The 25,447-nt window shown below is 42.2% G+C and overlaps 1 protein-coding gene across 1 annotated transcript in view; it reads right to left on the bottom strand.

Moving 5' to 3' along the window:
* Nucleotides 1-16,948, bottom strand: part of LOC124720288 (ankyrin-1-like) — a 106,094-nt gene extending 89,146 nt beyond the window's left edge. The window contains exon 1 of the mRNA XM_047245600.1: nucleotides 16,853-16,948. The gene's annotated coding sequence lies outside the window, so the exon portion shown is untranslated. The remainder of the gene's footprint in view (nucleotides 1-16,852) is intronic.
* Nucleotides 16,949-25,447: the final 8,499 nt, after the last annotated feature.

Genomic DNA, 25,447 nt, shown 5'->3' with positions numbered 1-25,447 from the left:
CAAAGTATTCCAATGTCGGCAAGAAGTAATACAAGAAGAACGGAAATATTTAGCTACTGACATTAAAAGCACTGCTTGAACTTCTGGAAAATGCACCGTGCTACGCCATTGCACTTGACGAATCATGTGACATTGTTGATGATGAACAAATATCTATTTTCGTGAGATTTTTCGACATTGAAAATAAGATATTCACGGAAGAATTGCTCGCAATATTGCCTTTGAAAGGTAACACTCGAGGAGAAGATTTGTTCAAAGCTATTGACGAATTTATTAATAAGTCCAACATTCGTTATGATAAAATGGTGTCGCTTTCAACTGTCGGCGCCCCGGCGATGGTTGGCAAAGAAAAAGGTGTAGTGAAGAAAATCAGAGATCAGAATCCCGGTCTAATATCGTATCAGTGTATAATTCATCAGACTGCCCTTTGTAGAAAACTCAGTGCTACACTGAAAGAAGAAATGGACAGCTTGGTGCAGTTGATTAATTTTATGAGATTTCATTCTTCTCTTCAACACCGAAAGTTCAAGAAGTTTCTTTCAGAATGTGACGCAGCGTATTCTAACTCATTGCAATACAACAATGTTCGTTGGTTAATAAAGGAAGAAGTAAGCTGCTCCTTGCAAATCTTGGAAACGCAGGGAGCAAAGAAGCACTTAGAGTTCATAACAAACGAGCGCAATATGCTAGCTCTGGCAGTTCTCAAGGATATTCTGAAATATTTAAATGCACTCAACATACAGTTACAAGGGAATGGGAAATTAATATGGGATCTGATACAAAGCGAGTCTGCTTTCCGTCGTAAGCTGGATATTTTTGAAAAAGGTATTATTGCAAGGAACGAATTTATTCATTTCCCAACAACTCTCGAGTATAAAGAAGAGAACTCTGAAGAAGACATTGCAGTGTTTGTAAGATTTCTGTCAGATCTAAGGGACGAATTTGCTACAAGATTTCGAGGCTTTGCAGAAATTGGAAAGCTGTCTCAGTTCCTAAAATTTCCTTACGAAGTAGAAGCATCGGCAGAATGGACTGATGTGGCTGCTGAGTTGTTCAGCGTTTCAAAGTCTTCACTTGAAGTGGAGATAATCGACTTGCAAGAAGATATTTCTTTGCAAATGTGTGGAACTGTATCCGCTGAAGAATTTTGGGGTAAACATGTTTAAAAAAAGGATCAAATGGCTCTGAGCACTATGAGACTTAACATCTGAGTTCATCAGTCCCCTAGAACTTAGAACTACTTAAACTTAGCTAACCTAATGACATCACACACATCCATGCCCGAGGCAGGATTCGAACCTGCGACCGTAGCAGTCCAGCGGTTCAAACATGTTTCAGAAAAATATAAAAATTGTAAGAAAGAAGTTATCAATCTGGCCACTATGTTTGGTTCGACAAGTATATGCCAATCGTCGTTCTCGAAAATGAATTTTTCGAAGAAGACAGATCGGTCAAGGTTGATGGACGCCCACCTCGTAGACATCTGTACCCCTCGGACACCGAACTTTAAAGAACTGGCTCAAGACCGTCGATGTAATTTCTCACATTGAATATGTTACAATATTAACTGAGAATTCCTGTTTTTACTTGGTTTGTCCTTTGTTTCGAAACTAACTCGACTTGAAAACAAAATAAAGAACAGTAGCTTTTAATTAGTTTTTTCCTGGACCTCCGTAAAAAATTTTACACCGAATCCGGACCCCACTGAAAACTACTTGCCGAGCCCTGGTCTAGCAGAATGCGGGCGGGCGCTATCGTGTCGTACTGTAGCACCATTCGTTGTTCTCGGACTGCGTCTGCAAGCCGTCTCAGTTGCTGACAACATTTGGCGTGTTATGGTAGAAAATGTTCATATGTATGTGAAATCTTATGGGACTTAACTGCTAAGGTCATCAGTCCCTAAGCTTATGCACTACTCAACCTAAATTATCCTAAGGACAAACACACACACCAATGCCCGAGGGAGGACTCGAACCTCCGCCGGGACCAGCCGCACAGTCCATGACTGTGGTGCCTAAGACTCTCGGCTAATCCTGCGCGGCATGTGTTATGGTAAAGCAGCAGATTAGCAAAGAGTTTATAAGCTATATCGTGACTGTCCAGTAAATGTACGATGAATATGATACTTTTCACGTGAAATAAGTATAAAAATATGAATAAAGTACTATCATTCGTAGTATTACTTCTGGTAAATATTAAATGTTGCTCATAGGGGGCAACACACAAAAACAAACCTACATTCTGATTTCGTACAGAAATTTCGATGTTTTGTTGTGCACGAAAAAAAAAAAAAAAAATCAAGCCAGAAGTTTACGGTACAGAAAAAGGAATATTCCAGGTCCAGTAACTACGCTTGAACAAACAGTTTAACGGAAAAATGTACTTAAGAAAAGTGTTTGAAATTGGGATTTAACGACTACTGTGAGCAATTCAATGGACTAAAAGCAGTCAGCCGTCCCTAATTTAGGGCCAATGACTCCAGGGGGAAAGGGCCAGTGTCTTTAGACAAACACAACATCCATGTCTCACCGGGATTCGAACCCGGACTCATCTCTGACGAATGATCAGAAGGCAGTCGCTTAGATCAATGTGCCACCATTGCGACTAACAAAAGATGTAGAACTCACAATAGAAAATACAAACAAGGAGATGTCATTTATTCATTTGACAGTAAGAAAGATACTAAAAAGGGATTAATTCTCCATTCTAAAAATTTTTCAATTAAAACAGGAACGAAATAACATCACGACTATCGAGATGACCTAGTCCGATGCTTCAGCATGTCTCCCATCAGTGTAGCATAATTTCAAAATTTAACCCCCGTCGGAGGTTCGAGTCCTCCCTCGGGCATGTGTGTGTGTGTTGTCCTTAGTGTAAGCTATTGTAATTTAGATAAAGTAGAGTGTAAGCCCAGGGAGCGATAACTGCAGCAGTTTGGTCCCATAGGAAATTACCACAAATTTTAAATATTCAAGGAAAAATTCATTCGCACCAGAAAATAGTTCCAAAGCTTTATTAGTCCATTTTCTTTCAATTAAATAAACATCTGAAGTAAATTTGGTTTCACTGGTACACTCAGTTTTCTAGTTCAAAATGTTCAGCCGATCCTTCCTATTTCAGTTATTTTGGGAAATTACAAAAATTGAGCACAAAAAATTAGACACTGAAGACATTTTTTTATCCTCAGACAGTTAAAGATTGAGAACAAGGCATGAAAATTGAGGATCGTTAGCAGAAAATGTGGGCAGCTGGTCACCTTAGTTTAATAACTGAAAGTACACTACTGCCATTAACATGCTACACTAAGAAGAAATACAGATAAACGGGTATTCATTGTACCAAAATATTATAGTACAACAACCATGTGATTACATTTTCACGCAATTTGGGTGCATAGATCCTGAGAAATGAGTACGCAGAACAACCGCCTCTGGCCGTAATAACTGCCTTGATACGCCTGGGTACTGAATCAAACAGAGCTCGGGTGGCGTGTACAGGTACAGCTGCCCATGCAGCTTCAACACGATACCACAGTTCATCAACAGTAGTGACTGGCGTATTCTGACGAGCGGGCCAGTTGCTCGGCCACCATTGACCAGCCGTTTTCAATTGGTGAGAGATCTGGAGAATGTGCTGGCCAGGGCAGCAGTCGAACATTTTCTGTATCCAGAAAGGCCCGTACAGGACCTGCAACATGCGGTCGTGCATTATCCTGCTGAAATGTAGGGTTTCGCAGGGATCGAATGAAGGGTAGAGCCACGGGTCGTAACGTCCACTGTTCAAAGTGCCGTCAATGCGAACAAGAGGTGACCGAGACGTGTAACCAATGGCACCCCATACCATCACGTCGGGTGATACGCCAGTATGGCGATGACGAATACACGCTTCCAATGCGCGTTCACCGCGATGTCGCCAAACACGGATGCGACCACCACGATGGTGTAAACAGAACCTGGATTCATCCCAAAAAATGACGTTTTGCCATTCGTGCACCCAGGTTCGTCGTCGAGTACACCATCGCAGGCGCTCCTGTCTGTGATGCAGTGTCAAGGATAACCGCAGCCGTGGTCTCCGAGCTGATAGTCCGTGCTGCTGCAAACGTCGTAGAACTGTTCGTGCAGGTGGCTGTTGTCTTGCAAACGTCCCCATCTGTTGACTCAGGGATCGAGAAGTGGCTGCAGGATCCGTTACAGCCATGTGGATAAGATGCCTGTCATCTCGACTGCTAGTGATACGAGGCCGTTGGGATCCAGCACGGCGTTCCGTATTACCCTCCTGAACTGACCGATTCCATATTCTGGTAACAGTCATTGTATCTCGACCAATGTGAACAGCAATGTCGCCATATGATAAACCGCAATCTCGATAGGCTATAATCCGACCTTTATCAAAGTCGGAAACGTGATGGTACGCATTTCTTCTCCTTACACGAGGCATCACAACAACGTTTCACCAGGCAACGCCGGTCAACTGCTGTTTGTTTATTGGTAAGTTTCCTCATGTCAGCACGTTGTAGGTGTCGCCTCTGGCGCCAACCTTGTGTGAATGCTCTGAAAAGCTAATCATTTGCATATCACGGCATCTTATTCCTGTCGGTTAAATTTCGCGTCCGTAGCACGTCATCTTCGTGGTGTAGCAATTTTAATGGCTAGTAGTGTATATATCTATAATACGAGATTTGCAATGTTGTGCCGTTGGATGTTGCTGGTGATGGAGGGGGGGGGGGGGGGGGGAGGTGGATGGTATCGAAGGAAGGAAGGAAGGAAGGCGATTGGGTTTCACGTCCTGTCGACATCGAGGTCATCAGAGACTGAGCGCAAGCTCTGATTGTGTCAGGGATGGGGAAGCAAACCGACTGTGCACTGGAGCCATTTAGCCAAATCAGGGGAAACCTGAAACTAGATGACCGGACACGGATTTCAACCGTCGTCGTCCTAAATGCGAGTCCAGTGTGATAACCACTGCGTCACCTCGCTCAGTGATGGAAGTGAAAACGAGGGGGATCATTTTTCCGTTTTCGCTTAAGGCGGCGAAACACCCAGCAAACGTCCTGACATGACGATTGATATACATCCTGAAGGGAAACCAACTCCCAGTTCACTACACCTTTGACACAAAAGCAGAGAATAAACCAAATTTTCGGGCATACAAATGGAACAGGAAGGAAATGTCGATATGCAAAAGGAATGCAAGCGTCTGTTCAGACATCCACTACAGAAATAATCTAATTGTACAGATTTACTGGAAGCATTGAATAACGCTATACAACCCATCTGTGACCAGTGATACCAAAAGCCAGTATGGCGGCCATGGCGTCTTAAATCGCGCGTATTTCAACAACACGACGTAGTTGTGTGAACTATATCTGAGCAGCCGTCTTCGGTTGTTTGCAGATGACGCTGTCGTTTATCGACTAATAGAGTCATCAGAAGATCAAAACAAACTGCAAAACGATTTAGAAAAGATATCTCAATGATGCGAAAAGTGGCAGTTGACCCCAAATAACGGAAAGTGTGAGGTCATTCACATGAGTGCTAAACATGAGTGCTAAAAGAAACTCAAACTTCGATTACACGATAAATCAGTCTTATCTAAAAGCCGTAAATTCAACTAAATACCTACGTATTACAATTACGAACAACTTAAATTGGAAGGAACACACAGAAAATGTTGTGGAGAAGGCTAACCAAAGACTGCGTTTTATTGGCAGGACACTTAGAAGATATAACAGACCTACTAAGGAGACTGCCTACACTACGCTTGTTCGTCCTCTTATAGAATACTGCTGCGCGGTGTGGGATCCTTACCAGATAGGACTGACGGAGTACAATCAAAAAGTTCAAAGAAAGGCAGAACGTTTTGTATTTTCGCGAAATATGGGAGCGAGTGTCACAGAAATGATACAGGATTTGGGCTGGAAATCATTAAAACAAAGGCGTTTTTCGTTACGACGGAATCTTCTCACGAAATTCCAATCACCAACTTTCTCTTCCGAATGCGAAAATATTTTGTTGGCACCGACCTACATAGGGAGGAACGATCACCACGATAAAATAAGGAAAATCAGAGCTCTTACGGAAAGATATAGGTTTTCATTCTCTCCGCGCACTATACGAGATTGGAATAACAGAAATGTGAAGGTGGCTCGATGAACCCTCTGCCAGGCACTTAAATGTGATTTGCAGAGAATCCGTGTAGACGTAGATGTAGATCAACTATGAGGCTTTGGCTGGCGATATTCTTGTTATTAACAATTTTAAAGTATCCAGAATGAGATTTTCACTCTGCAGCAGAGTGTGCACTGATATGAAACTTCCTGGCAGATTAAAACTGTGTGCACGACCGAGACTCGAACTCGGGACCTTTGCCTCTGGCAGAAGTAAAGACGTGAGGACCAGGCGTGAGTCGTGCTTCGGAAGCTCAGATGGTAGAGCACTTGCCCGCGAAGGGAAAGGTCCCGAGTTCGAGTCTCAGATGTGCACACAGTTTTAATCTGCCAGGAAGTTTCAATTTTAAAGTATATGAAAAATTTGAAAAGGTCAAACAACCATAGGAAATAGATGTTTTCGTCAGGGCGTATATATAAGTACGGAATGCACGAATGTGTATACACATAAATAAAATAATTTCGACTCAGTCGCTGGCTTCACCAATTCACAACCACGCTATGACCCGCCTCATAGAGACCTTATGCAACGCTACATTCGTCGTCCCTGTCATGAGCAAGAGGTGAAAGATGTACATTTTGTATTAAGTGCATGTGCATGGAACATTAAATTCTAAATTTAAAACATTTTCTGTGTAGATACTCAACAGAATAGGACGAGATACCCAACACAAAGCTCCTTACATGTTTTAAACTCCATGATATTATGTACACAGCATTTAATAGCCTCTAGCAGGTTGTTGAATGCAGGTTTACCTGTGTCTGACTCCTTTCAGTCTGTTATCACAATCTCCAACTGTGATGTTGCTCATGAAAGCAGAGAGGTAATATGGCTTTCAACACACACGAATGACTTGGGTATTATAAACATGGAAACTGTTCCTAACACAGGGTGTAAACATGGACAAGGGAAACAAATTCCGGATTTCCTGGTTAAAAATACAGTTTCTTCCGCGTGAAAACACTTTTTCGATCTTAAATGACAGCAGATTTTCCCTCATAATTGTAAAACTTATCAATCCCTTGAATGGTTATGTTTTTATATAAGGGAATAGAATTTCTCGGCACTTTAGAAAACGACACTCGGGGTAAAAAAACATGTTTTGGAAAGATCTTTGATGGGCAGCAACATGTACGCTGCTTATTTTCGTATTACGAAAGTATAAATTCGGATTCCACCAAAAACAACAGGTTACTTTCCGAAGCATTGAAATCAGGATTGCAATGCGCCTTTGCAAGCCAGTCATAGCTCATGTCACGTGACCTCGCCAGCCGATGACAGCAGATATTCAAACCATAGGAGACGTGATGTACTCAGCCAATAGCAACATCACATTTAAGCAGCACAAATACACAAACAGGAAGAGTTAATGTTTTAAATTAATAAACGTAGTGTTGCTACTAGAAAAGCAAAGCTTTCACAGACTGCAACAGGAGCTAAGCTTTCACATATAACGATCTTTTTTCCGAGTGTTACACCTTAGGATATATCACACATATATGCCAGCAAGCCGGCCGGGATGGCCGAACGGTTCTAGGCACTACAGTCTGCAACCGCGCGACCGCTACGGTCGCAGGTTCGAGCCCTGATTAGGGCATGGATGTGTGTGATGTCTTTAGGTTAGTTAGTTTTAAAGTTCTAGGGGACTGATGACCTCAAAAGTTGAGTCCCATAGTGCTCAGAGCCATTTTTTTGTGCCAGCAAAATTTTTAGCCGAGTCCAGTGACTTATCATCAAAGTGTTCCACAAATTAGTTACCAGAGAGGAGACAGGGCATCCCATAATACTACATCAATTTGCTCGTAATAACGACATAGGTGTCTGGTCTTCTGGGCTCGAAATTCCTCTAAATGGCTCGTCACCAAAGAGTTAATTTTTAAATGAGAGTCAAACGCTCTGTGATTTAAGAAATTCATTGTACATTCTCGCACATAGTCCAGCTTGCGTAAAAGGAAATTTACTTTTGAAGTAGTTCTTTTCACACCACCATTCGCTATATTTTCCCACGACGTGTTAGAAACAGGTTCGTTCCTGCAGTTGTCAGAGAGCGCCAAATAACAGGCGACACCACGCTTGCGCAGCTACCATGACGCAGGAAGCCCGGATGTTCGTACGTGTAAAACACTAAAAGATCTTACATTATGTCATAAAAGAAACAAGACATCACAGGATACTTCAAGAGCATCGGAATTTCGTGAACCATACTAGAATGTGCACATTTAAACTGCATACTTAAAGTGCACATTCGTATGTCCAGATTCCCAACGAAGTAGGCCTCGACCTTACTAAGTTTTTCAGTGTGGTTTTCGGGATGTAAATTTCCTTGGAGTACCAGAACTATATTGTCTCATGTTTGGTTCTTTATTATGGCACAATGCCATATGTACTAGAAGATGTGCACTTGAAATGCAGCGAGGAGTTGAAACTAGCCAGTAGTGTGAAATTAAACACTTCGTTTCAAATACATTGACTGTCTCAGCGGCAAAATTTAATAACAGCCAAATTTCTTTAGCAAACCGACAAAAATAACTTCATTGTTCTGCATGGCGATTAATGCCCTGAACGATATAAAACCAGGTAAGGCCCCAGGGTTTGATGGGATCCACCCAGAATTTCTGCTCCACTGTGGTAAATTTGCAAGATTATGGCTTGCGCGATTCTTCTCTAACGTGTTGCAAACTGGAAAAATTCCGCACACTCTCAAAAAGGCTAAAATTGTTGCCATATTAAAACCGGGCAAACCGAGCGACCAACCTCAGAGCTACCGCCCAATCGCCTTACTCAGCATGATCTATAAATTACTGGAGAGACTTATGTACAACAGAATGAGCGAAGTCATCCTGGAGGCTGCACCGGTAGAACAGGAGGGCTTCCGGCCGAAAAGAAGCTGCACGGATCAGGTCCTCGCTCTAACAACCTACATCGAGGCGGGCTTCCAAAGACAGCAAAAAACATCAGTGGTATTTGTTGACCTGCCGGCGGCGTTCGACACTGTCTGGAGACAGGGCCTGATTTATAAGCTCCTCCGCATCGTGCCATGTCTAAAAACGGCTAACCTTATCAACGAAATGCTCTGCAATAGACCATTCCAGGTTGTCATCGGTAACAACAGAAGTAAATTCATGAAACTTAATAATGGCCTGCCCCAAGGTTCAGTACTGGCTCCACTGCTTTTCAGCATGTATATAGCCGATATGCCTAGGACGAGATCCAAAATGTTCGGATATGCGGACGACTGGGCCTTGGCCACACAACACCGAGTGATGGAGGAAACTGAGATCACACTATCCAGCGATTTGACCACTCTAGGAAAATAGTTCCGTGACTGGAGGCTCCAACCCAGCCCATCCAAAACAGAGGCCACTTGTTTCCACCTGAATAACAAATTAGCAAACAAAGAGCTCAAGATCCGCTTTGATGGCGGCATTCTTCCATATAATAGAACACCAAAGTATCTGGGCGTGACACTCGATAGAACATTGAGCTATAAACAACACCTTGTAAACACTGCTGAAAAAGTCAGAACTAGAAACAACATTGTCCAAAAGCTTTGTGGCACTAGTTGGGGGTCCACTGCCTCCGTTCTGCGTAGCTCTGCACTAGGACTTGTCTATTCTGCAGCAGAGTACTGTTCCCCAATATGGTTAAATAGTGCTCACATCAAGAAGGTGGACGCAGTCTTGAACCAAACGATGAGGATTATCTCTGGAACCATCAGGTCAACTCCTGTCCAATGGCTGCCTGTATTGAGCCATATCCCGCCGCCACATTTGCGCAGAGAACACGCACTTGTCAGGGAGTGTCGAAAAATCCAAAATAGCCCAGATCTTCCTATCCACACCCTGAGTAATGGAACTGAGCAAAATAGATTGAAATCCAGACACCCCCCTCTCGCAAGTGCCAAAGATCTGGTAAAGAACGCTTTTATTCTTGAGGACCGCTGGAGAGAAGAATGGGAGGAAAAGACACCGCCTCAGGTTAACACCTTATTGGGAACATCTAACAGACCTCGGGGCTTTGACTTGCCCCGCAAAATCTGGTCTACCCTTAACAGGATCAGGACGAGCCACGGCCGTTGTGCGGACTCCTTGTACAAATGGAGCATAGTGCCATCACCACAGTGCGACTGCGGCGCTGACAGGCAGACAATTCACCATATCATGGTAGAATGCCCTCTGAGGGCCTACCCTGGGCCAACAAGGGACTTCATGGATGCGACTAACAGTGCAATCGATTATATTTCTAACCTAGATGTTTGTTTGTGATATTGTAACTGTTCTGCGTGTTTTGTACTTTTAGATTTTTCATACGTGATTTGTACTTGCCATACGCTAAATAAATAAATAATAATGCTTGACTGTCAGAAAGATGGAAATAAAAATAAAATCTCACACTAATAACATATTTTAGCCTTGCGTAACTATGTGAATGTATTTTAATTCACTCGTTAGCTCCCGGCCACAGAAATCCGTTTCCTTTTCATTTGACGCGAGAGCAGTAAACGAAGAAAAAACAGCAAAATCACTAAATGTAAACACGGGTCACGTGGAGACTACACACTTCCCCACTAATGCGTTCCTTTCAGATTACGCTGATACAATAGCTCCCTACTTAGCAGTCATATACAACCGCTCGCTCACCGTTAGATCTGTTACCTACAGATTGGAAAATTGCGCAGGTCGCACCAGTGTTTAGGAAGGGTAATAGGAGTAATCCATCGAACTACAGACTCATATCATTGACGTCGGTTTGCAGTAGGGTTTTGGAGCATATACTGTATTCAAACATTATGCATCACCTCGAAGGGAACGATCTATTGATACGTAATCAGCATGGTTTCAGAAAACATCGTTCTTGTGCAACGCAGCTAGCCCTTTATTCGCACAAACTAATGGCCGCTATCGAAAGGGGATCAAGTTGATTCCGTATTTCTAGATTTCCGGAAAGCTTTTGACACCGTTCCTCACAAGCGACTTCTAATCAAGCTGCGGGCCGATGGGGTATCGTCTCAGTTGTGCGCTGGATTCGTGATTTCCTGTCAGGAAGGTTGCAGTTCGTAGTAATAGACGTCAAATCGTCGAGTAAAACTGAAGTGATATCAATTGTTCCCCAGGGAAGCGTCCTGGGACCTCTGCTGTTCCTGATCTATATAAATGACCTGGGTGACAATCTGAGCAGTTCTCTTAGGTTGTTCGCAGATGATGCTGTAATTTACCGTCTAGTAAGGTCATCCGAAAACCAGTATCAGTTGCAAAGTGATTTAGAAAAGATTGCTGTATGGTGTGGCAGGTGGCAGTTGACGCTAAATAACGAAAAGTGTGAGGTGATCCACACGATTTCCGAAAGAAATCCGTTGGAATTCGATTACTCGATAATAGTAAAATTCTCAAGGCTGTCAATTCAACTAAGTACCTGGGTGTTAAAATTACGAACAACGTCAGTTGGAAAGACCACATAGATAATATTGTGGGGAAGGCGAGCCAAAGGTTGCGTTTCATTGGCAGGACACTTGGAAGATGCAACAAGTCCACTAAAGAGACAGCTTACACTACACTCGGTCGTCCTCTGTTAGAATATTGCTGCGCGGTGTGGGATCCTTACCAGGTGGCATTGACGGAGGACATCGGAAGGGTGCAAAAAAGGGCAGCTCGTTTTGTATTATCACGTAATAGGGGAGAGAGTGTGGCAGATATGATACGCGAGTTGGGATGGAAGTCATTAAAGCAAAGACGTTTTTCGTCGCGGCGAGATCTATTTACGAAATTTCAGTCACCAACTTTCTCTTCCGAATGCGAAAATATTTTGTTGAGCCCAACCTACATAGGTAGGAATGATCATCAAAATAAAATAAGAGAAATCAGAGCTCGAACAGAAAGGTTTAGGTGTTCGTTTTTCCCGCGCGCTGTTCGGGAGTGGAATGGTAGGGAGATAGTGTGATTGTGGTTCGATGAACCCTCTGCCAAGCACTTAAATGTGAATTGCAGAGTAATGATGTAGATGTAATTCAGACTGCTGTGCGAACCGGCTCCGTATCTACGATATTTCCGCACCTGGGCAACACTAGATAGTGACCCTCCCCCATCGAGGGTTTGAGATAGGATGTCAAAAATTTAAAAAATCGGATTTTCAAAAATATGTTCATTTGTACCGCACACCTGAAGAGTGACACACAAAGCAAATGTGCTCGAGGAAATGTAAGGCATGTTATTTGGTCTTAAGTGTGCCAAGGTGCAGTGCCACGCCTCTTCACACAGCACGTCACTGTATTTCGCTCTGTGTAGTTGAAAAAACGCGTATATCTTGTAATGGATGCCATCAAACTATATTCAGGACTGTGGAAATTAAAATGTCCTGTAGTCTCTCCTGCTCCCAGACGGCCAGTTTGACATCCTCGACCGCTTTTTTAAAAAAAAAAAACCGCAAATATTAGTTGTGGGATTATTTGTAATCGGGAGAACAAGAGCTCAGAAAATTTGCGCTCTTTATTGACTATTAGGCCATGATTATCTCTTTTGCTTGGCATAAAACTAAATATAGGATACATAAAACCAGTAGAGACAAGAGACAAGCAAGACCGTACACTTTTTTCAATCCTTAGCTCCAAGCATTTTTTCTCTCCAATCTTGCTACAGCTTTAGATGGCGTGCTTCCCTTTCTGCGAAATAATCTATTACCTCAAAAAGTTCGTCAAACATTTTGCTACACGAAAAATCGAAATGTGTAATACTGCAAAGGCTGTTAATACAAATAGTACCCAAGACTGGTGTGGTTTCTCGAACTGATTACGTCTATTTTGTCACTGTCTGCTAGATAAAAGAAAGTAGGCTTTCTAATACAGCAGCAATTTTAACACACATCAAATAAACCAGGCTGTTTTGGCACAAATGGTCATTTTTATAACACGACAGTATATAATTCACGAAGTGCCAATATCAAATGCCTATTACGCTTACTGCAAGCGAAGAGATTTATGTTAGTTTCACATTTCATTCATACGCTCCAGTTTCTCAAGCATGAGATGGGAACGTAGTAGCACGAAATTTTTATAAATTTGGAATCGTCATACTCTTCCATAATTTCTGTGATGTCCCTGTTTCTTCTCCTTTCTCATTTTAAAAAACAATCTTGTCATCACTAATTCCGGAACCATTCCTGTCACTGTCAAAACTTATTCGCCGGTTAACTTCACTAACCTTGCCAAAATCACCGGTTTAGTTATCACGCGATTATGTTCAGGTTAGGCGTTTTTACATGTGCGTACAACGCGTCTTCCGCGCTACTTCCAGAGTAGAACTTAATCGAGTGCAACTGGCCCTTACTAGTGTAGCGATCTGACCAAAAATTTTCTGTCGAAATTTCATTTTCTCTTATACACCGAGGAGATAATACGTAATCTTTCTTACCTGTTATTCCGGTTAGTCGTTTATTTCCACTCTGGTAATCTGAATCTATGGCTTTCACTAGTAATTATAACAGCGCTGGTCATTCGCAAACCCAAACAACCACATAAACATGCAGCAGTTGGCATTAACCTGTTCGGCTTTATTCTACTCAGCTCGTATAGCTCCATCCCCTTTAGCCTGCAGGGAAGTTTATCTCTAAATGAGACGAGGATTCCCCTGACGTACATCACGTACACTATGCACGCATTCAAAAATCAACTTACGATTCATTAAGAAATCAGCTTAGAATTTGTTCAAAAACCAACAGGGATGCGTTTCAAAATCATATGAGTAATCGATAGACCGATATGCGCTGCATGCTAGGCGCTTTGTGAAACAAGGTTTTTTCCCTCAAGAATATGAATCTCCCCCCCCCTCCACCCTAGATCTGGGCCTGATGCACATGCGTGGATCTGGCAGGAAGGGTGCGGGAGTAAAATTATTCCCGGCTGCATCTAGCTGCGACTGCTTACACAGCCAACAACATTTCTGTAGCCAGAAGCGGGAAAAGGTACTACTCATCCGCGACTCAACTGCGCATGCGCATGAGCCCGCACGTAACAGCTAAAATGAATCTAAATGTAAACAGTTGTGACGTTACGCTCATCGGAGGCAATTTGTTGTTATGAAGCATTGCATAGTCGCCCTAAAGCCTTTGCACATTTTGCCGTTGGCAGACGCTTGTATGAGCACTGTTTTGTTGCTGTATATGGCGCATTTCCTTTGCAATTTAAGTTTTATTTCCGTTTTTTTCTCTAGTTCATGTTTATTGCTGCAGAAGTATTCTGCAGTAGCGGAATACAGTAATATCTTCTGTTAGAGTATCGGTTCTTACCAGTCAAAATTTAAAAAAACTTAATTGAAAACTAAAACAATGAAAAATTCCCGAAATTCTAAAAAATTCCGGGATTTTTCCCGATTTTCTCCCGGATGAAAAAATCGATGGTTTCTGCCGGATCGTATACAGCCTGTAACAATAACGCGGAAGAAACAATAGTAAGTAAAGCACCATAAATAGGTAACAAATACAGCTTCAGAGCGTACCCCAACGGAAAACGAAACAAGGAAATTAAATCACCTTTGTCACCTAATTTCAAAACGGATATACGACACAAACTGCCAACTGTAGAATGACAAAATCCGAATCAAACTATTATTGTCACGAGGAATGGTACGAATGATACAACACGGCCGAGGCCACATACTAGCGAGTAAATAAACACGGTGTAAACATCATCATATACGTAATTTTAGGATGTTTATAGGAGTTAAAAAGAAATGCTTTTTTTATGTGACAAAGATACCCAACTAGGGGTGCACGAAAGTTTTGACGCTAATGATGTTTAGAGACGGTGATCTAACTACCGTGTCACAGTACTTTGTAGTGAATCCCGCTTCAGAGACGTGGCTCGAAAATATCTTCCGTTTACACTAAATGGCAACTGGCACCTACGTAGTATTGAGTGTCTGATACGCTCAAAATAAGCTGCATGTTTTGCGAACAATGCATGCAGACAAAACAATCAGCTAGCTCTTGTGGGATGTCGCTCTAAAATTTTGCATTCGTAGGTTTCAGCAGAATACAGACCAAGCAGGTCACCACAGAATAAAGGAAGGAAACGTCAGATACGTACGTCGACAATGACGACGCTGAACGTATGGGTTCTATTGCTACTTCCGTATATCAGTGTATGTGGGTCAGAAGTCGAGAAAGGCAACAACACAAGCTCTCAACTTTTAGAGGCACTGAAGTGTGCTACATTTAACACTCCGTACCTGCAGACCGTTCAACAGCACACAGTAACGGTACTGTGACACAAACATCTCATTCCAAAGTACAGTAACAGTCATTACGTAAAGGGTGAAGCAATTAAAAGAAGCCTCCTCCCCTTTAAATGCGAATACAATATTTCGACTTCTGAAACAGAATAAACAGTTTCAATAATGGCCAGTTTTATGCAATAATCGATTGTCTGTCTATAGTTTTAAAAATGGCAATGTATTTTCCAATGGGATACTGCAACATCAAGCACGTAGTTGCTCAAACATAACAGAGAATTGAAAGGAACAAATGCAAATTTGACAATAATACTTCCAACAAAAACACAGAGTGAGTTTACATTACAAAGAATCATCGAACTAAATATCAAGCTAGTAAGTAACTACATTTTTGCAGAAAGATATCTGTACCAAAGCATTTTTTGTCTAGTCCACTAATTCGCAAATCAGTAAACTAGGCTCTGAGCCAGACACAAACGCGTGTGAAGGTTACACACAAAAGCAATTTTGACAATAATGCTTCCAGCAAAAGCACATAGTGCGTTTCCGTTACAAAGAATGGCACTTGTGCAGTTTAGGGGATACATGCGCTGATCACGATGAAAGCACCTATTGATCACGAGAAAAGTACCTATTTTTGAAGGAAACGCGTATTTCTGAAGATATAAGCAAGACGACAGCTGCTTCGTCAGGAGAAAGTACCATCGAGGTCATACGGTGCGGGGGCAATGGGTCTATGGTGGTTATGACGTTCAGACAAGGCAAAGCTTTATGGTTGCTGTGCCACAACGCGATGCTGCCAGTTTGCTGCCAATTTTGCAACAGCGTTTTTGCCTGGAACCACAGTAGCTTCCGATTTGTGGCAAGCTTACAACACCATAGGTAATTTGGGCTACAATCATCTGACTGTTAATCATTTGCTTTATTTTGTCGATCCCTTTACAAAGGCAACCACAAATCACGTGGAGTCAGTCTGGCAAAAAGCTAAAGAATAGAACAAAAGGCGTTTCGGAACTGACCGTGCTATGCTGAATAGCTATGTCTGTGCAAAATAAACAAATATGATTTTTTGAAAAAAATTTGTTATTAATTTCATCTTTTTTGCAAAAAAAAAAAAAAAAATGTTTTTGAAATACTGTGCATCAGATATGACTATAACACACAATTTTTGAAATAAAAGCTCTCGTCTTGCTTATAACTTTAAAAATACGCTTTTCCTTCAAAAATAGGTACTTTTCTCGTGATCAGTAGGTGCTTTACTCGTGATCAGCGCATGTACCCACTATACTGCATAAGTGCCGAATGATCGAACTAAATATCAGGCTAGTGAGTAACTACATTTTTGAAGTAAGGCATCTCTACCAAAGCAATTATTGCCTAGTCCGTTAATTCGCAAATTACTAACTAGGCTCTGAGCGAGACACAAACGCGTGTGGAGGTTACATACATGCACAGCTGACTTACCGCCGTCTGTTTTGTGAAGTGCTTCCGCAGTTCAATGCGCGATTTTATTACGCTCCCTGCAGACATGCCGGTAACGAACTGCGACGCAGAACAGCTAGCGCTGCAGTGCTGCCGCCAAGCGGCCGAACCGGGACTCGCAGACAACTGCGAAACGGCTGTGAGCTCTGCACTGCGAACGCATCCAACAATAAAATACACTGAGATGACAAAAGACACGGGACAGCGGTATGTACACATACATCGCGTACACGACGTATAAAAGTGAAGTGCATCGGCAGAGCTCTCGTTACTACACAAGTGATTCATGCGAAAATATTCCCGACGTCATAATTACCGCTCGACGGGATAATAATAATGACTTTGAACGCGGAATGGCAGTTGCAGCTAGTTGCAGGCGACATTCCGCATCGGAAATCATTAGGGAAATCAATATTTCGAGATCCATAGAGTCAAGAGTGGGCTGTGAAGACATTATTTCAGGCATTCTCTTTCAACACGGACAACGAAGTAGCCGATACGTAACTAATGAGAGCAGCTGCGTTTGCGTTGGGTTGTCATTGATGACAGACAAGCAACAACGATGGTGTGGTAGGACATAACACTCGTTTATTGGCTCGGTTACAAGTGCGGTAGAAATTAAGTCGCTGGCTTTTTAAAGATGCGAGCGTGGAGCATTTTTCAGCGATTAAATGGCCTATACTGGGACTTGTAACGGAACCTATTAAAGGCTTTACTTTACCGAAGTATGCGATACCCTCCAAATTCAACCAGTTCAACGAGTATTTATGATTATAGAAAAGTTATTGTGTATGTTAACAATGATTGCATAACATGTCTCCATAAACAGTCAGCCCATTAAATTATACTGAATAACTGACCCACACAAAAGTTAATATCACTTGATCACTGATACAGCAAATGTCTTCATGTAAAAACAATAAGTTCATCTTAAATAATTAATATTAAGTACGAAAAATAGTGGCCAACTTACGTATTTTGGATCTTCTTAAATAAAAAGCACCCAGTGAAACCAATTTGTTCAGTAGGACCGTTTTTCACTCAGTATTCACGTAAACACCCCTATTTTAGACGAAAACCAATGTAATTCTTAATAATTAAAGTTATTTACTTATTTATGCAAATTAGAGAAGTCAATTGACAAACTTCTAAAAAACGCCCTTTTTGTAACAAAGAATTATTCTGTCAAGTCAACAAATCTGTCTGTCATTTTAATAACCTGTTAAATTATGTCACTCGATATAAATTAATAACTTTTCTGCACAAATTACGATAACAGATGTACATGTGACTTATAAACTATATCTCTTTTTAGTAGTTCTTTGACAAGGTTATAAATACAAGCAGCAAGAAGGGTCAGGAGCGGAGTCTGAATGTCACTTTGGTAAAGCGTATGTGTGTTATTGTTCGAGGTGGATAAACATTACAAAGAACATGTAAAAGAAGTGCTACTTTGTGTTGTGTCATTGTCTTTGGTGGACAGTGGAATTAAGATGGCCACCAGAGTAATAAATATTTGAAGTTTAAATATTTGTAGGTTTCGCTCATTATTTATCATCAAAAGCACATAAAAAACACGGGACCTCATCTTTTTACCCCTAGACAACCAGATTTAGAGCCAGCATTAGCATCGAGACACAGCAGTGATCCAGCAAGCAGCAGCGGTTACCACAATGCATTTTAATGGCGCCAACCTAACATCAAGTGCTAACAAGCTCCGTAAATGGGAGTGAAGTAGTGCGATTATAGCAATGTCTACGACTAGGCGACCGTTATAGACCGCATGGTGTACTGGGTGACGAGTTAGTGGTGTCGATGCTATTCACATACTGTTGTGGAAATCTGTGATAATTGGAAATTGAATATGGCCTATAATCAGCGGTAGTTCAGCGTTATGATTTAACAGCATATCTACATCTTCGTGATTACTCTGCTATTCACAATAAAGTGTCTGGCAGAGGGTTCAATGAACCACCTTGAACGAGATGATCATTTCTCCCTATGTAGATGGGTGACAGCAGAATGTTTACGCAATTGGAGGAGAAAACTGGTGATCGAAATTTCATGAGAAGATCCCGTCGCAACGAAAAACGCCTTTGTTTTAATTATTGCCAATCCAATTCACGTATCATGTCTGTGGCACTATCTCCCCTATTTCGCGATAATACAAAACGAGCAGCCGTTCTTTGAACTCTTTCGATATCATCTGTCAATCCCATCTGATGCGGATCCCACACCGCACAGCAATACTCCAGAATAAGGTGGACAAAGGTGCTGTAAGCAGTCTCTTTAGTAGACCTGTTCCAGCTTTAATTGTTCTGCCAATGAATCGCAGTCTTTGCCTTGCTCTACCCACAACATCACCTATGTAATCGTTCCAATTTGGGTTATTTGTAATTGTAATCTCTAAGTCTTTAGCTGAATAGACAGCCTTCAGATTTGTGTGAATTATCGCGTAATCGAAATTTAGCGGATTTCTTTTAGTATGCATGTGAATAACTTCACACTCTTCTTTATTCGCGGCCAATTGCCACTTTTCACACCATACAGATATCTTATCTAAATAGTTTTGCAATTCGCTTTGGTCATCTGATGACTTTACAAGATGGTAAATGACAGCGTCATCTGCAAACAGTCTAAGATGGCTACTCAGGAACAACTGAGGGCCTATAACACACCCTTGGGGAAAGCCGGATATTATTTTTGTTTTACTCGATGACTTTCCGTCTATTATCACGAACTGTGACCTTTCTGCCAGGAAAACACGAATCCAGTCGCACGACTGAGGCGCAATTCAGTAGGCACGCAGTCTGATTAGAAGACGCTTGCGAGGAACGGCGCCGAAAGCCTTCTGGAAATCTAAAAAAAATGGAATCAATTTGACACCCCCTGCCAATAGCACTTATTAATTCACAAGAACGATATTTTCTAAATATGTGTCAACAAATCGTTTTCTTCGAGGTAATTCATAACGTTCAAACACAGTATATGTTCCAAAACCCTACTTCAAATCGACGTTAGTGATATGGGCCTGTAATTCTGCAACCATCTGCTCGTTTGTGCCGCCGCAGTAGAATTCGATAATTCTCATATGACTAAAGTGATCTCCTAGAGGCACCGTTAATGCTAAAATATTAGGGGATAAATTAAAAAAAATTGCACTAACGGCTTAACAGCACACCACACCCTTGCAGAACGTATTTCAAAAATATTTTAATAACTGTTGTAATCTTCTGAACTGAATAAATTGTGTATCAATTGAAAGGGAAAAGTCTGTAAAGTTTTAAAATGTGAAAAAGTAAAATAGAACATTTCGTGATTTTGGATCTTTCTGGAGAACCTTAACAAAACTGTCTTCGCATCTGCAATATGTAATTGTAGCGCTTATCTTTTATTGGTAGCGCTTAGCTTTTAATTGTAACGCTTTTGTCAACAGAAATGATATTAGTAGCGTACTTTAAAATTGCTTTGTTGTCATTTAAAAACTTTAATAATGCTGAAATAACCATAGAAGCTTGAGGTAAGTCAATTACTCTGAAATTTGTAGATTGGAATAAAGACAGGATGAAGAGATGAATCGCCTGTGCTTTATGTCAGACCAATCAACTCATTTTCCACCTAAATTCTTTTTTGATGACAGAAGTTGTTTACGTACTTGTTGTGATGACACTGCTCAGAAAATAGATTGTCTATTTTCTCTACGATAAGACTGTATATAATTTGAGAAGTATATTGATACTGACAGAAGGAATCTTTTTGACATTTTGCATTCACGCTCAATGACTTTATAGTTCCAGCACAGGTTTCAAGTCAAAGATCACGACAAATTTTTCATTAATCTGTATATTAATCCTGCTTGCCGCGGAGAGAAAGTAAAAGCTGAAATTCAGTCTTTGCTGCACCAAAGTGTCATCGAACCGGCACTTAGTTCATATAATAGCCTGCTGCACATAATAGCGAAGGAAGATGGACTGCAGACGAACACCGTTAACTTACCTCAGACAGACAGACCGCAAACTTTAGATGAATTGCTTCAGAATTTTTGCGGTGTACACATCTCTCTGTGGTGGACTTCAGAAAAAGTTTCTGGCAAGTAGAGTTACACCCAGAGTGTAGAAAATATATTGCGTTTCCCTGTTTTGGAGTATGCTATATTTCCCAAGTTATCGTTTAGTCTTAACATTTCTTCTTCCACCTTCACTCGCAGTTTAAACCCTGTCTTACCTGAATACTTGCAGCAACACTCTCTCATATGTTGATGACATCCTCATAGCTGAAAAGTCTTGGTCACAACATACCTGTATACTCAATAGTTTAATTCCTGATCGTTCAAAAATCTATACCACTGTCCATCTGGAAAAATGAGAATCTGGCAACACTAGAGTTCAATTTCTAGGATACGTCATCTTGTCTGGAGGCATAGAGCCTGATCCCAAAAGACTAGAGGTAGTCAGAGCCATTACTGTTCCTACCACCAAAATACAAGTTCCAGCTTCCTTGGTTTAATAAAGCTTTATCGCCACTTCTTGATTATGAAAATTCTTGCCACAACAAAACTTTGTTCTCATACTGGTGAAAAGACAATATGACTGTGGGATGAACAGGTACAGGTAGAGCTACTAAGTCTAAACGATCACAAGTCAAACATTGCACTTCATATTATGCAACATTCATTATGTACTTCAGTACTGAGTTAGTTGTATGGTTTTCACTGAGCACACAATTGGCATTTAATCAGATTCATTTTCCTTTATTTCAGATTTTGCATTCCACTTAGTTTTATTCCATTACACTGCTCACATGGGCAATACAGGGCCAACCAACAGTCAGTTTTGCTAGAGACTTGGGCAATGGAGGGTGAAGCTTTGAAGCCTTGACAATGCCAGCCACTCGTGCTGGCGAAACGTCGGAAAAATCATTAGATGAACGTCGGCCGAAGAACCTGAGACAGAAGTCAATAGGCAGTTTGTCAACAAGTGGCCACGAAAGCCTTAAAAATTTTGTAAGATATCTAAAGTTACATAAGAAGAAAGTTTTTGATATCTATATATTCAGTTTTCTCACATACAGAGAATGTTTTATAGAGAGCTCGCATAGCTTATCGCACCCCACACCATAAGGCCTCTGGCGGGGCAAGTGCTCACCAGGGTCTGTCGTATGTGCAGGCGACCATCACTCTCGGCAGAGGCTCGAGTCCTCCCTCGGGCATGGGTGTGTGTGTGTTTGTCCTTAGGATAATTTAGGTTAAGTAGTGTGTTCAACAAAAGCAAAACGAAGATAATCGAATGTAGTCAAATTAAATCGGGTGATGCTGAGGGGATTAGATTAGGAAATGAGACACTTAAAGTAGTAAAGGAGTTTTGCTATTTGGGGAGCAAAATAACTGATGATGGTCGAAGTAGAGAGGATATAAAATGTAGACTGGCAATAGCAAGGAAATCGTTTCTGAAGAAGAGAAATTTGTTAACATCGAGTATAGATTTAAGTGTCAGGAAGTCGTTTCTGAAAGTATTTGTATGGAGTGTAGCCATGTATGGAAGTGAAACATGGACGATAATCATTTTGGACAAGAAGAGAATAGAAGCTTTCGAAATGTGGTGCTACAGAAGAATGCTGAAGATTAGATGGGTAGATCATATAACTAATGAGGAGGTATTGAGTAGGATTGGGGAGAAGAGAAGTTTGTGGCACAACTTGACTAGAAGAAGGGATCGGTTGGTAGGACATGTTTTGAGGCATCAAGGGATCACAAATTTAGCATTGGAGGGCAGTGTGGAGGGTAAAAATGGTAGAGGGAGACCAAGAGGTCAATACACTAAGCAGATTCAGAATGATGTAGGTTGCAGTAGGTACTGGGAGATGAAGAAGCTTGCACAGGATAGAGTAGCATGGAGAGCTGCATCAAACCAGTCTCAGGACTGAAAACAACAACAACAACAACAAGTAGTGTGTAAGCTTAGGGACTGATGACCTTAGCAGTTGAGTCCCTTAAGATTTCATACACATTTGAACATTTGAACGACCACCACTTGCATGCAGACACAGTCTGTCTTCATCGCTGAATAGCATAGTGTGCCTTTCCATCAGCCAAATGTTCCTCTGACGGCACCAGTCTAGGCCTGCACCTCGATGCTTTGGCATGAGCAGAAGACGGGCGAGATGTGTGCATGCCTGCAGCCGTACTTCTAGCAAACAGTTCGCAACAATTTGTGTTGACACGTTTGGGCTCTCATGCACTCTTATCTGTGATGCAGTAGCTGTACGTCCGACCACTGCTGCCTTTACGACGAACCTGGAGGGTGTCTACGCTGCAGTGAAGTCCAGAACCTCATTTACAGATGAGAATGTTCATGGAACCACTGATCCCAGCATCGTTGGATATCTGATGCAGCACAATCAACCTTCGTCGTAATTCTCCGAAAGGAACCCACTGCCACTCGGAAGGCCACAGTCTCAAACCTTTCAGCCTCGCTCAGTTGGCTGTAGGAAGCACGAGTGCATTGTGGCATGGCTGGCTGGCTGCCTGCTTGCTTCACACGTTTGCACCACTCTAATAGAGAACCAGAAATTTCAGAGGGTAGACACAGCGTAGTGGCATAGCTACCAGAGCGCGATGTGGCTTACGGCAGACGATATTGAAATAATCAGTACATTTACATCTCCCAGGTGACATGTGTGATCACCAGATCAAAATCGATATCGTCTTTACACTATGAAAAAAAATGGTATACATGGAGATTACAAATATCCTTAACGAGCAAAAAGTTGTTTGAGGTGAAAAATTTGCCACCTTACTCTGCATAATAGTTTTTGGTCCTGCTAATAGTTTTTGGTCGACTTTGTCCAAGTACAGAAACAAACAGAAGTACTCAGTCTCGGCGGGAATAGTGCAACGTACTCTGATGCTTTCATAAATTATTCAGAGGCTAGGGGTGTTTCCCATTTCCATCCCTTATGTGGCGTATGTGATAAGTGATTGCTCTGACGTGGATGAGATTAATAAGAAAGTGGTTCAAAAATGGCGCTGAGCACTATGGGACTTAAGTTCTGAGGTCATCAGTCGCCTAGAACTTAGAACTAATTAAACCTAACTAACCTAAGGACATCACGCACATCCATGGCCAAGGCAGGATTCGAACCTGCGACCGTAGCGGTCACGCGTTTCCAGACCGAAGCGCCTAGAACCGCACGGCCACAATGGCCGGCTAAGAAAGTGGTCTGCAGGACTACGACAGACGAAAGATTGCCAGTCCGAAGAAAATCCGAGTTGACCAGAGCCATACGACCAATTGGACAATTTTGGATGAACGATTTTGCCACCTCAGAAGATTTTAATACACTGAGGTGACCAAAGCCACGACACACCTCCTAACATCGTGTGCGATCTTTTGCCCGGCTTAGCGCAGCACTCAACGTGGGAAGGAGTCAACAAACCGTTGGAAGTTCCCCACAGAAATATTGAGGCATGCTGCCTTGCCGGCCGGGATGGCCGTGCGGTTCTAGGCGCTACAGTCTGGAACCGCGAGACCGCTACGGTCGCAGGTTCGAATCCTGCCTCGGGCATGGATGTGTGTGATGTCCATAGGTTAGTTAGGTTTAAGTAGTTCTAAGTTCTAGGGGACTGATGACTTCAGAACTTAAGTCCCATAGTGCTCAGAGCCATTTGAGCCTGCTGCCTCCACAGCCGTCCGTAACTACGAACTTGTTGCCAGTGCAGAATTTTGTGAACGGACTGATCTCTCAAGTATGTCCCATAAACATTCGTTAGGAGTCACGTCGGCGATATAACTCTCCAACTTATTCGCTCGCATTCTCCAGAAAGTTCTTCGAACCGGTTACGTGGCGCACTGTCAGCCATAAAAATTCCGTTGTTGTTTGGGAACATAAAGTCCAGGAGTGGCTGCAAATAGTCTCCATGTAGCCAAAAATTACCATTTCCAGTTAATGATCTGTTCAGTTCGACCAGAAGACTCGGTTCATCCCATACAACACACACCACGACACCGAGCGAGGTGGCGCAGTGGTTAGACACTGGACTCGCATTCGCGAGGACGACGGTTCAATCCCGCGTCCGGCCATCCCGATTTAGGTTTCCGGTGATTTCCCTAAATTGCTCCAGGCAAATGCCGGGAAGGTTCCTTTCAAAGGGCACGGCCGACTTCCTTCCCCGTCCTTCCCTAATCCGATGAGACCGATGACCTCGCTGTCTGGTCTCCTTCCCCAAACAAACCAACCAACCAACCCAATACACCATTACGGAGTCACCATCGCTTGTAACTTGGGTCCACTGCCCCGTTGGATCTGCACCACACTCTAACCCTACTGTCGACTCTTAAGAACAGAAATCGGGAGACATCGGACCAGGCCACGGGTTTCCAGTCATCTAAGGTCCAACCGATATGGTCACAAGGACAAGAGAGGCGCTGCAGGTGATGTCGAGCTGTTAGCAAAGGCATTCGTGTCGGTCGTCTGCTGCCATAGCCCAATAACGCCAAATTTCGCTGCACTGTCCCATCGGATACCTTCGTCATATGTCCAACATTGATTTCTGCGGTTATTTCAAACACTGTTGCTTGC

The sequence above is a fragment of the Schistocerca piceifrons genome, chromosome 11 (genome assembly GCF_021461385.2).
Source record: "Schistocerca piceifrons isolate TAMUIC-IGC-003096 chromosome 11, iqSchPice1.1, whole genome shotgun sequence".
NCBI lineage: Eukaryota > Metazoa > Arthropoda > Insecta > Orthoptera > Acrididae > Schistocerca > Schistocerca piceifrons.
Note: the sequence above shows the minus strand (reverse complement) of the source record. Positions and strands in the feature narration are given on the sequence as shown.